We start from the raw sequence: 11,660 nt of genomic DNA, 5'->3' as shown, positions 1-11,660 counted from the left end.
TTTTACACTACACACGGACATACGGAAGGCATGTTAAATCTCGTAATAACGCGGGAAGCATGATTTTGCTTGATTGCGTGAATCGTTATGTTGCTATTCGGAGGCGTTCATATCAAGAAATACATTTTTCTTACTACCATTCACGCGGAATTTCACGTTTAAAGGAGATTTTTCTCTGCAACGCGGCTTCCCACGATCGCAATATTATGATGGCCGCCAAATGTAAAGCGAAACATCCTACTGCTGAAATATACACCGTCATATCACGTCCAAGGAAGCACTCCATAGGTTGGAAACTGGAACACGGAAGTGCTTTCTTCCTTGCCAACCAACGTGCGCGAAAATAAGAGAAATATACCATTGCTTGTCGACTGGGCCTCAAAGGAAAGGTTACCTGAGAGCACCATAAAAAGAAGCTATAAAGAACAGGTCAGTAAAGTTAGTCACGCCTACAACTAAAAGGAAGCAGGCGTTCCCATACACGTGCTTTCTAGTTGTGTGATATAATATAAAAAGGCGAGTAGCAGACCGTCAGTTCGTTCCCGAATAATAAAACCATGGCGATCGCGCATGCTCACGAAAACATCTAGGCGTAAGAAAGAAAAAAAAATGCCAGAAAATATGCACTTTCGTTCGTCGGCAAATCATGTAGAACGTCCGCCAGTAGAAGACACTGCCTGAGGACGTCTTGGAAAGCTGGAATCATGAAGAACCAAAGGCCACGCATTCGCCGCATCGCGATAGTATTTAAGTGCTAGAAAAAGTATTCCAATAAATTAGCATGACGTTTAATGCCCATTCTGCTGCGTATACACGATGGTGCAGTTTCCACACGGTTGCCTTCGCAGGTGCTCATTGATCGGCATGTTTTTGGTGTGCCCTGACCCCAAGGACTCCAGCAGATGGCGGTACGACCCTCCGTTCCCTCATCGTGCGTGGCTTAGCCGTGTCCGAAGGAAAGACGATTAGGGCAGTTTAGCCCGTGCTGAGGTGCCAGGGCCTTTTAAGGCACCTCGCCGGAGGCTCCCCACGTTTATTGCCTTGGATTTTTCGTCTACTCCGAATGACCTATCCGGAAAAATTCGGCGTTCCCATTTTCCTCTTTCCTTCTTCGAGTATTTTCTTTGTGGTGTCATTCCTTTCTCTCATGACACCTCCACTCTTTCTATTCGTTTGTAGGGCTCACGTATGCATTTCCTACAAGTCGTGCAACGTCCTGATAAAGGCTCCGCGCTTGGTGGCTGTCATTGCAATCTAAACAAAATACTAGGCTATGAGAACCCGATGTTCTGTTTCAGTATCTAATAGTAACGTACCAAGTAACTTCACGTACCCATGGAAGCTTACCAACTTCTTCAGTCGACCGAAGTACTTTCCGCTGTTTCCAGTAGCAACCTACGAGAAAACTGAAAACCAACCTAGGATACCTTCTCGTTTTGCTGCTGGCAATTTGACTGACACCTAGCTTTTGGCTATAACGTGATAAAAATTGTCAGCGGAGAACACGTGCTCAAGGTTCGTTACATAGAACAGCGGGGAGAGCCAAGCAATCTTGCGAAATTGCGAGGTATTCCAATCACCGCCGTACTCCACTGATCCATGAGGAGCACGCGAGGAGTAATATCTGAGGCCGGTCTTATCGATACTTATCGGAACAGAGCTGTTTGAGTACTGCAAAGAACGGAATCTGAATAATGCACAGATCATCAATATCGGTTTTGAGGCCCTGTGCTCCACACAGAGCACCACACATCCGGAGTGATGCTCTCGTGGAAATAAAAATAAGTGCCCACTGCGCTTCTCATACTGACCTGTCTATCTAGCGGTCTGCCACAGACCACAGAAGAGAGATATACCAGGAAATGGTAAGCCCCTGTAGCGCGTGACATTTTTTTTTAATGTCAAATGTATGAGCAAGATCCACATAGCTGCAGTGGCCAGCTTATCTGTGAAAAACTTGTTGTCCAAAGCCACCACTCCGACCACTGTGCTGATACAATTCATTGCAAAAAGTAAACTGCCATGGCGACCACGCTGCATATTCACGATCATGGGGCAACTGGAAATAAAAAGGGAAAAGAAATAGTGGCCCTAGGAGTCGAACAAGACATCTTCAAGAAAGCCCGTATAAGAAAGGTGTTCAGTATTGTTCACTTGACCGCGTCAAAATGGGAATCAAAGTTGTCGGTCATGGCTAAAGAAAGTGAAAAAAAATTCAATTTCTCCCAGGTACATGCAGCAATTTCCTTTTTTTAGTACTACTATGTCATTACGGATAATCTATTCAAATCAAAAGTAATAATTCGCAACCTTCATAAACTTACAACCAGTATTATTTTACCTCAAGCCTAAGGCGTTTAGAGACGATGGGAGGCATTGAAGGGTTGTATATCTGACATCGACATGCCAGACATTGATGTAACCGAAGCGGGCATATTTTCCCTTTTAAGTAAACTAAAAATTTCTTCGACATGTCATCATAATGGTATCAATAACACTATACTGAAAAATACACGTCATGGCATCTGTGGTATTCTGACGGCCCTTTTTTCACAATCCCTCGTGACAGGCACAATCCCCGATGATTGGCGAATAGCCAAGGTAGCACATTTTTTCAAGTCAGGCGACTGTTCTTCACCATGCAACTACAGACCTATTTTAATAACAAGTACCATATGCAAGGTCATGGAACACGTAATTCACTCCCAAATTGCCAAATACTTGGAAAGCCACAACATAATATACCAGTATCAGCACGGTTTCCGCAAGGGCTACTCTTGTGAAACACAACTTGCAGGGTTTGTTCATGACTTACACTCATCCGTTGACACTGGTTTACAAGTAGATGCAGTTTTAATTCATTGCTCCTAAGCTTTTGATCGCGTTCCGCACCACAGATTACTTCTCAAACTTCCATGCCTAAACATTCACCCTAACTTCCTCGCCTTGGTTAAAGCTTTTCTTTCCTCCAGGCTCCAGTTTACTTCCGCTAATAACTACATTTTTTTTTTTCTGTTATGTAGGGCCATCATTAGGTGTTTGAGGACTTTTTATCGGTTTAGGTGACAACATTTCGAAAGACAACCCGCTGCTGCCAACGTACATAGCGAACTTATGCATGGCAGGAAGAACACCTTAGGTTGGAAAGGACAGCGCAAGTTACCAGCAAAAATAAGCGCTGTTTCTACAAACGTGCGCTTCTACATAAAAGCCCGTGCCTACGTCATCGATACCCAAACACGGAACTAAGAACTAAGAAGGTGCGTCACAGAGTGGGCCGACACAACGACTGGTTGGTGAGGAAGCTCGGCGATGTTTCAAGAGCGATGGTTTTATTTGCGAAAATCGCCGGGTTTTCGCGAACGTCCGAGATGCGGGGCTTTCATGTAGCCATATAGGTCAACCAATCACAACGGAGGAGGCGCGTGTCATCACCGCTGGTTTCCTTGTGTCACCACCAGATGGCTGGTACTTCTTGGTGCGAAGGAAGTAGGTGTCGTTCTACAGGAAAGGGGGACGGGATTATTTGGTGCAGAGCCCAGCAGTGTTAGATTATCCTTATGTACCGAACTGTCAGTTGCGAACCCTTGCTCGCGCAGCCATCAGAAAAAAGAAGAAAGCACACATGCACACTGGCTAAGCAACAATTGCCGAAATGCACGCAACAACATCGTCACCGCGCGACCACGCTACCCTCGACTGTAACGGTTCTTGAAAGCCCTGGAACAAGCTACGCCTACTTTCCGAGGAAGTCTTAGGGAACTGAACATGTATGTATAAACGTTGTGTCGAGTTGTATTCATTCTATGTATTCGCTAATTGCGCTACGCCTGTGAATATCTCAACAGGAAGCCATAGTACTTATCTTGAAACGAAAACAATAATAAACACTTATTCAAGTCGACTGTTTTTGGCTGTGCTAAGGGTTTGCATAAATTCGCTTTGATGGCTTTGATTGGGGCGCCTGTTCTGCTGTTGAAATGTAAGCACTTTGACATCGACTAGTGGCGTGCGCTCTCGTCTACATTTTTCAGATGGGCTTTACGGTTTCATTCGAGTTTCCCGACTGTCCAACGTTTTGTTGGTTCTCTTCCGTCCATGGCACAGACTGCGCATGCGTGACGATTCAGCACCACTCTGCCTCAAAAATGAATCAGCATCAGGCGTGAGTGAAGAAAGAAACACTGGACACACACCTCCCGCGTTTACCTTCAGCGATGGAAGAACACCGAGTACAAGCCGTGAAGGCGCCGAAGGTGATTCAGGCACTTTCGATGATTACACAACGTGAGTATTCTCGGTTGTAAAATTTGCATTCAATAGTCTCACCAATAGAACCAACGTGGAATACATGCTTCGATAGCCATGCATTATCTCCGATATCAAAGTAGGCTTTTTCGCCTACAACTTTTACGCAGCGTAGCTGCGGCGGTTTGTTATCACGGTTTGATTCCGTCGAAACATCCGCAGCCATGAGTGCATTACGGAATCAGGGTGTGGATTAGCCGTAAAATGAAAGATGTCTATAGCGGCTCCAAGCTACAGGTGGCACATGTTTTCATCGACGTATTTAAAGCTTTATTGATTACGAGAAAGCGTTTGATTCCGTCGAAACATCCGCAGTCATGCAGGCATTACGGAATCAGGGTGTGGATTAGCCGTATATAATGAAAGATGTCTATAGCGGCTCCAAGCTACAGGTGGCACATGTTTTCATCGAAGTATTTATAGCTTTATTGATTACGAGAAAGCGTTTCATTCCGTCGAAACATCCGCAGTCATGCAGGCATTACGGAATAAGGGTGTGGATTCGCCGTATATAATGAAAGATTGTATAGCGGCTCCAAGCTACAGGTGGCACATGTTTTCATCGAAGTATTTATAGCTTTATTGATTACGAGAAAGCGCTTGATTCCGTCGAAACATCCGCAGTCATGCAGGCATTACGGAATCAGGGTGTGGATTAGCCGTATATAATGAAAGATGTCTATAGCGGCTCCACAGCCACCGGTGTCCTCCAGCAACAAAATCGCAATAAAGAAAAGCGTCAGGCAGGGAGATACGATCTCTCCAATGTTAGTCACAGCGTGTTTACAGGAGCTATTCAGAAACCTGGATGGGGAAGAATTGGGGATAAGAGTTCATGGAGCATAGCGTAGTAGCTTGCGATTCGCTGATGATATTGTCTTGCTTAGTAACTCAGGGGACCTATTGCAATGCATGCTCACTGACCTGGATAGCCAAAGCAGAAGGGTGGGTCTAAAAATTAATCTGCAGAAAACTAAAGTAATGTTTAACATTCTAGAAAGAGTACAGCAGTTTACGATAGGTAGTGAGGCACTGGAAGTGGTAAGAGAATACATCTAATTGTTACACGTAGTGACCGCGGATCCGGATCATGACACTGAAATAATCAGAAGAATAAGAATGGGCTGGGGAACGTTTGGCAGGCTTTCTGAGATCATGAACAGCAGGTTGCCATTATCCCTGAAGAGAAAAGTGTATAATAGCTGTGTCTTTCCAGTACTCACCTACTGGGCAGAAACCTGGATGCTTACGAAAAGGGTTCTATTTAAATTGAGGACGACGCAACGAGCTACGGAAAGAAGAAAGATGGGTGTAACGTTAAGGGATAAGAAAAGAGCAGATTGGGTGAGGGAACAAACGCGAGGTAATGACATGTTAGTTGAAATCAATAAAAAGAAATGGGCATGAGCAGAACACGTAATGAGGAGGGAAGAAAACCGATGGTCATTAAGGCTTACGGAATGGATTCCAATGGAAGGCAAGCGTAGCAGGGGGCGGCAGAAAGTTAGGTGGGCGGATGAGATTAAGAAGTTCGCAGGGACGACATGGCCGCAATTAGTACATGAACGGGGTTGTTGGACAAGTATGGGAGAGGACTTTGCCCTGCAGTAGGCGTAACCAGGTAGATGATGATGATGATGATGCGATCGGCCCACGTATGGGGAGTGCATAACGCCTGCTTCACCCCAGCCATGAGTCGGCCCAGCGTTTCACTATCTTCGGCATCTGCCCGCGTAAGGGAATGCTTAACGCCTGATTCACCTCCGCCGTGATTCGGCCCGGCATCTCACTATCCTCGGGATCCGCCCATGTATGGGGAGTGCGTAATGCCTGCTTCACCTCCGCCGCGAATCGGCCTGGCATTGCACAATCTTCGGGATCGGCCGACGTGTGGGGAGAGCTTAACAACTGCTTCACCTACACCGCGAGTCCGTCCGGCATGTCACTACCTTCGCGATCGGCCCACGTATGGGGAGTGATGAACGCTTGCTTGACCTCCACGGCGAGTCGGCCCGGCATCTCACTATCTCCGATATCGGCCCACGTATGTGAACTGCTTAACGACCGCTCCACCTCCATCCCTATTCAGCCCGGTATTTCACTATCTTCGAGATTGGCCCACGTGTGGGGATTACTTAAGGCCTGCTTCACCTCCGCCGGAAGTGGGCCGGCATTTAGCTATATTCGGGATCCGCCCACGTATGGGGAGTGCTTAACACCTGTTTCAACTCCGTCGCGAGTCGATCATGCATTGCACAATCTCAGGGATCGGCCCATGTGTGGGGAGTGCTTAACACCTGCTTCACCTCGACCGCGAGTCGGCCCGGCATTGCACCGTCTTTGGCATGAGCCCACGTATGGGGAGTTTTTTGCTTACCGTGCCAACAACGGCACGAAAATTTCCTTGGACGGTTGAGGTATACAGCTTTGCTGTAAAATAGTCACGTGAGTACCAAATTGTGGAAACTAAGAAAACACGAATCGGACTATGGATGTAAGCTACGTGATTTAGGGCCATCATTAGGTGTTTGAGGACTTTTTATCGGTTTATGTGACAGCATTGTAAAAGAAAACCCGCTGCTGCCAAATACATAGCGTCCTCATGCATGGCAAGAAGAACACCTTAGGTTGGAGAGGACAGGGCAAGTTACCAGGAAATATAAGAACTGTTTCTATAAACGTGTGCTTCTATATAAAAGCGCGGGCCTACGTCATCGATAGCCAAACACGGGACTAAGAACTAAGAAGGTGCGTCACAGTGCGGCCCGACGCAACGACCGGCAGGTCAGGAAGTTTGGCGAAGTTTCAAGAGCGATGGTTTTATTTGCTAAAACCGGCGCGTTTTCGAAACCGTCCGAGAGGCGGGGCTTTCCTGTAGCCATATAGGTTAACCAATCACAACGGAGGAGGCGCGCGTCATCACCACTGGTTTCCTTGCGTCACCACCAGATGGCTTGTACTTCTTGGTGCGAAGGAAGTAGGTGCCGTTCTACTGGAACCTAGGACTGGATTCTTAGGTGCGTAGCCCAGCAGTGTTAGATTATCCTTATGCACCGAACTGTCAGTTGCGACCCCTTGTTCGCGCAGCCATCAGAAAAAAGAAGACGAAAGCGTGATGACATACATGCACACTGGCTAAGCAACAATTGCCGAAATGCACGCAACAACATCGTCACCGCGCGACCACGCTACCCTAGAGTGTAACGGTTCTTGAAAGCCCTGGAACAAGCTACGCCTGCTTTCCGAGGAAGTCTTAGAGAACTCAACATGTATGCATAAACGTTGTGTGGACTTGTATTCATTCTATGCATTTGCTAATTGCGCCACGCCTGTGAATATCTCAACAGGAAGCCATAGTACTTATCTTGAAACAAAAACAATAATAAACACTTCTTCAAGTCGACTGTTTTTGGCTGTGCTAAGGGTTTGCATAAATTCGCTTTGATGGCTTTGATTGTGGCGCCTGTTCTGCTGTTGAAATGTAAGCACTTTGACATCGACTAGTGGCGCACGCTCTCCTCTACATTTTTCAGATGGGCTTTACGGTTTCATTCGAGTTTCCCGAATGTCCGACGTTTTGTTGGTTCTCTTCCATCCTTGGCACAGACTGCGCATGCGTGACGATTCAGCACCACTCTGCCTCAAAAATGCATCAGCATCAGGCATGAGTGAAGAAAGAAACAGTGGACACAAGCGTCCCGCGTTTACCTTCAGCGAAGGAACAACCCCGAGTACAAGCCGTGAAGGCGCCGAAGGTGCTTCAGGCACTTTCGTTGATTACACTACGTGAGTATTCTCGGTTGTAAAATTTGCATTGAATAGTCTCACCTATAGAACCAACGTGGAACACATGCTTTGATAGCCATGCATTTTCTCCGATTTCAAAGTAGGCGTTTTCGCCTACAACTTATAGGCAGCGTAGCTGCGGCGGTTTGTTATCACGGTAAAGACGAGTGCCACTACAGGAGGCACATGTTTTCATCGAAGTATTTATAGCTTTCATGGATTACGAGAAAGCGTTTGATTCCGTCGAAACATCAGCAGTTATGCAGGCATTACGGAATCACGGTGTGGATTAGCCGTATATACTGAAAGATGTCTATAGCGGCTCCACAGCCACCGATGTCCTCCAGGAACAAAATTCCAATAAAGAAAAGCGTCAGGGAGGGAGATACGATCTCTCCAATGTTATTCAGAGCGTGTTTACAGGAGCTATTCAGAGACCTGGATGGGGAAGAATTGGAGATAAGAGTTAATGGAGAACACCAGAGTAGCTTGGGATTCGCTGATATTACCTTGCTTAGTAACTCAGGGGACCAGCTGCAATGCATGCTCACTGACCTGGAGAGGCAAAGCCGAAGGGTGGGCATAAAAATTATTCTGCAGAGAACTAAAATAATGTTTAACAGTTTCGGAGGAGAACAGCAGTTCACGATAGGTAGCGAGGCACTGGAAATGGTAAGGGAATACATCTACTTAGGACAGGTAGTGACTGCAGATCCTGATCATGAGACTGAAATAATCAGAAGAATAAGAATGGGCTGGGCAGCGTTTGGCAGGCATTCTGAGATCATGAGCAGCAGGTTGCCATTATCCCTGAAGAGAAAAGTGTATAACAGCTGTGTCTTTCCAGTACTCACCTACGGGGCAGAAACCTGGAGCTTACGAAAAGGGTTCTATTTAAATTGAGGACGACGCAACGAGCTATGGAAAGAAGAATGATGGGTGTAACGTTAAGGGATAAGAAAAGAGCAGATTGGTTGAGGGAACAAACGCGAGTTAATGACATGTTAGTTGAAATCAAGAAAAAGAAATGGGCATGGGCAGCACATGCAATGAGACGGGAAGATAACCCATGGTCATTAAGGCTTACGGAATGGATTCCAATGGAAGGAAAGCGTAGCAGGGGGCGGCAGAAAGTTAGGTGGGCGGATGAGATTAAGAAGTTTACAGGGACGACATGGCCACAATTAGACCGTGACCGGTGTAGCTCGAGAAGAATGGGATAGGCATTTGCGCTGCAGTGGGCGTAGCCAGGCGGATGATGGTGATGATGTGTGCGTGCGTGTGTGTGTGTGTGTGTGTGTGTGCGTGTTTGTTTGTTGATTGTGTCTGATCATCGAATCGCTTGGCTGTAGCGTTAGTTCAGTGGCTTGGACATTGCGCTGCTAAGCTCGAGATAACCGGTAACCTTTAGCGCGCATTGGTCTATCACCAGTAAGTGTGAAATGCAGGAATCCTCGGGTACTTAGATTCACGTGCGCCTAACAGAAACCTAGATGGTGAAATTTATGTTTTAACTCCCTCAAAGACGAAGTGGCAACGAGACCTTGGTTCTAGAAAATAAAAGTCCTGGATGTAAATATTTGTGTGTTCTTCACTCTTCCTGTGGCGGTCGAGTGAGCATAACCAGGAGCATTGCTTAAAAACGCATACATAACCTGATTTGCGAAAAATGCAAGAATTATGTGACTAAGTGAGTAGCTTCCTTTTAAAATTGTTGCTGTTACTTGTTTTTCGGGAAATCTAATGGGTGCGATTGAGGAGAAATATCATATGGTTGCGAAATGAATGATGTGTTTATTTTTACGGCATGTGAAGCCTATCAGAAAGTGCTACCTGACGCCGCAACGACCGCGTCACTTTGACGCAGATGCGAACAGCCGCGTTGAACGAGCGTGCGGACCTAATCATGAAATGGCGAGAACAGTGGCCCACCGGAAATCTTCAGAAATCTTCTTCCTTTCACGGTGTTGTCTAAGTACTAAAAATGCGTCTTAAACAGAAAACACACATTTGCGCAAGCTGACACTAAACTTGTTCGCACTTACCATTTATCGGTTTGTTTGACAAAAGCAGTTTCTTTGTTCGTGTGCTTTTTAACAAGCATGTTCTTATACCACCGGACAAAACGTCATTAGGATAAATAGTTCTGAATCCTTTTTCAATGCGTAAACTTCCATGTCTCTCTATGGCAGTGATAAAAAAGTCGAAACTTGTATTACTTCTTTTTTAAACCTTTAGCAAACAAAGAAAACACGAACTTCCGTTTGACTTCAGGAACGTATGTTTTCATTCCGACCGGAATATTCAACTTGCCTAGCTCTAGTCTCTTGAGCTGATATTTTGAGGAAGATAATTGATGAGCGTAATTTTACCGGCTCGATATTTCTCGATCTCTATAAAGCATGCGACACAATTGACCGCTTCATACTCTTTAAAAATGATGAAATAATTGGTATTCGTCCTCTTTCTGTGCTACTCTTGAAGTTACATAACGGAATTGAAATTGTCAGCGTTGCCGACGCTGTGTCGGATATCAAAACAGCTGTTTTAGGGTTACAGAGTTTATTCTTGGTCCTCTACTCGTTCTATTTTTACAAATGATATGCGTAACTATCTTAATCACGCCGAACTAACCATATTGCGATGACCAGATTTTAATAAAAATTATATTTATTGCATTTCGGCATTCGTGTCTAAACTGCACTCTGATATTGCAAACGTTTAACAACAGTGCAATTAGAATAAAGTGCAAGAAAACCCCCTAAAATCGATTTTTTTTTGTTTTCAACTGTGGCTAACGTCTTATAGATAGTGCAGCTCCTGTACGAATTTGGTACCATCTATTCTCCACCAATGATTATGCCAGAAACGCTTGAGTCAGGTTACACCGCCATATTAAATTCCATCGTCATATAGAACATGAAAACGAAAAGGGCTTACGGCATGCATGTCCTCACCACAGCTCGTTCACATTTCAACCATAACAAACTATATCGCTATGTGAAGCATTCAATAATTCATCGACATATCAACTATGTTGTAGCCTGTCGAGGGGAACAGATTTGAGGCTCATATTGGTTCGCTTCAAGTCAATCAATATCAAGACTTGCGGGTACTAACTCAAGCTCCTACAATGCGAATGCTACAGGAGTACTCAGAAAACCAGCGTCGTCACCGTATCTCTGATATTTATATATAATTTGGACATATTCTTTCGAAACATCCTAAACAAGCAGCTTCTTATTGACCTAATTACAGAACCGTCTTCTCTGCATGCAAACATTAGGAGATTAGCATATTACAATTAATTTTACCTTTCCCAAAGCGTGCGGTAATGATGACACATTATTTTTTCACTTTCCTTGAATTTCGTTGTCAAACTCCTTGGCGTTACTTATGAATGAAAGACCCCATACTTAATCTAAAAATAATCCTAAGATGTTTTTCATCATGTTCCTCTAAATGATGCACGTATTTCATGTGTTTTATATTTGCTCGACATTTATATGGGTAGTACAATAATAGCATGATTCTGCTTAAGCTTGCTGCCATAAAGTCATTCTTAT

The sequence above is a fragment of the Dermacentor andersoni genome, chromosome 4 (genome assembly GCF_023375885.2).
Source record: "Dermacentor andersoni chromosome 4, qqDerAnde1_hic_scaffold, whole genome shotgun sequence".
Classification (NCBI taxonomy): domain Eukaryota; kingdom Metazoa; phylum Arthropoda; class Arachnida; order Ixodida; family Ixodidae; genus Dermacentor; species Dermacentor andersoni.
Note: the sequence above shows the minus strand (reverse complement) of the source record.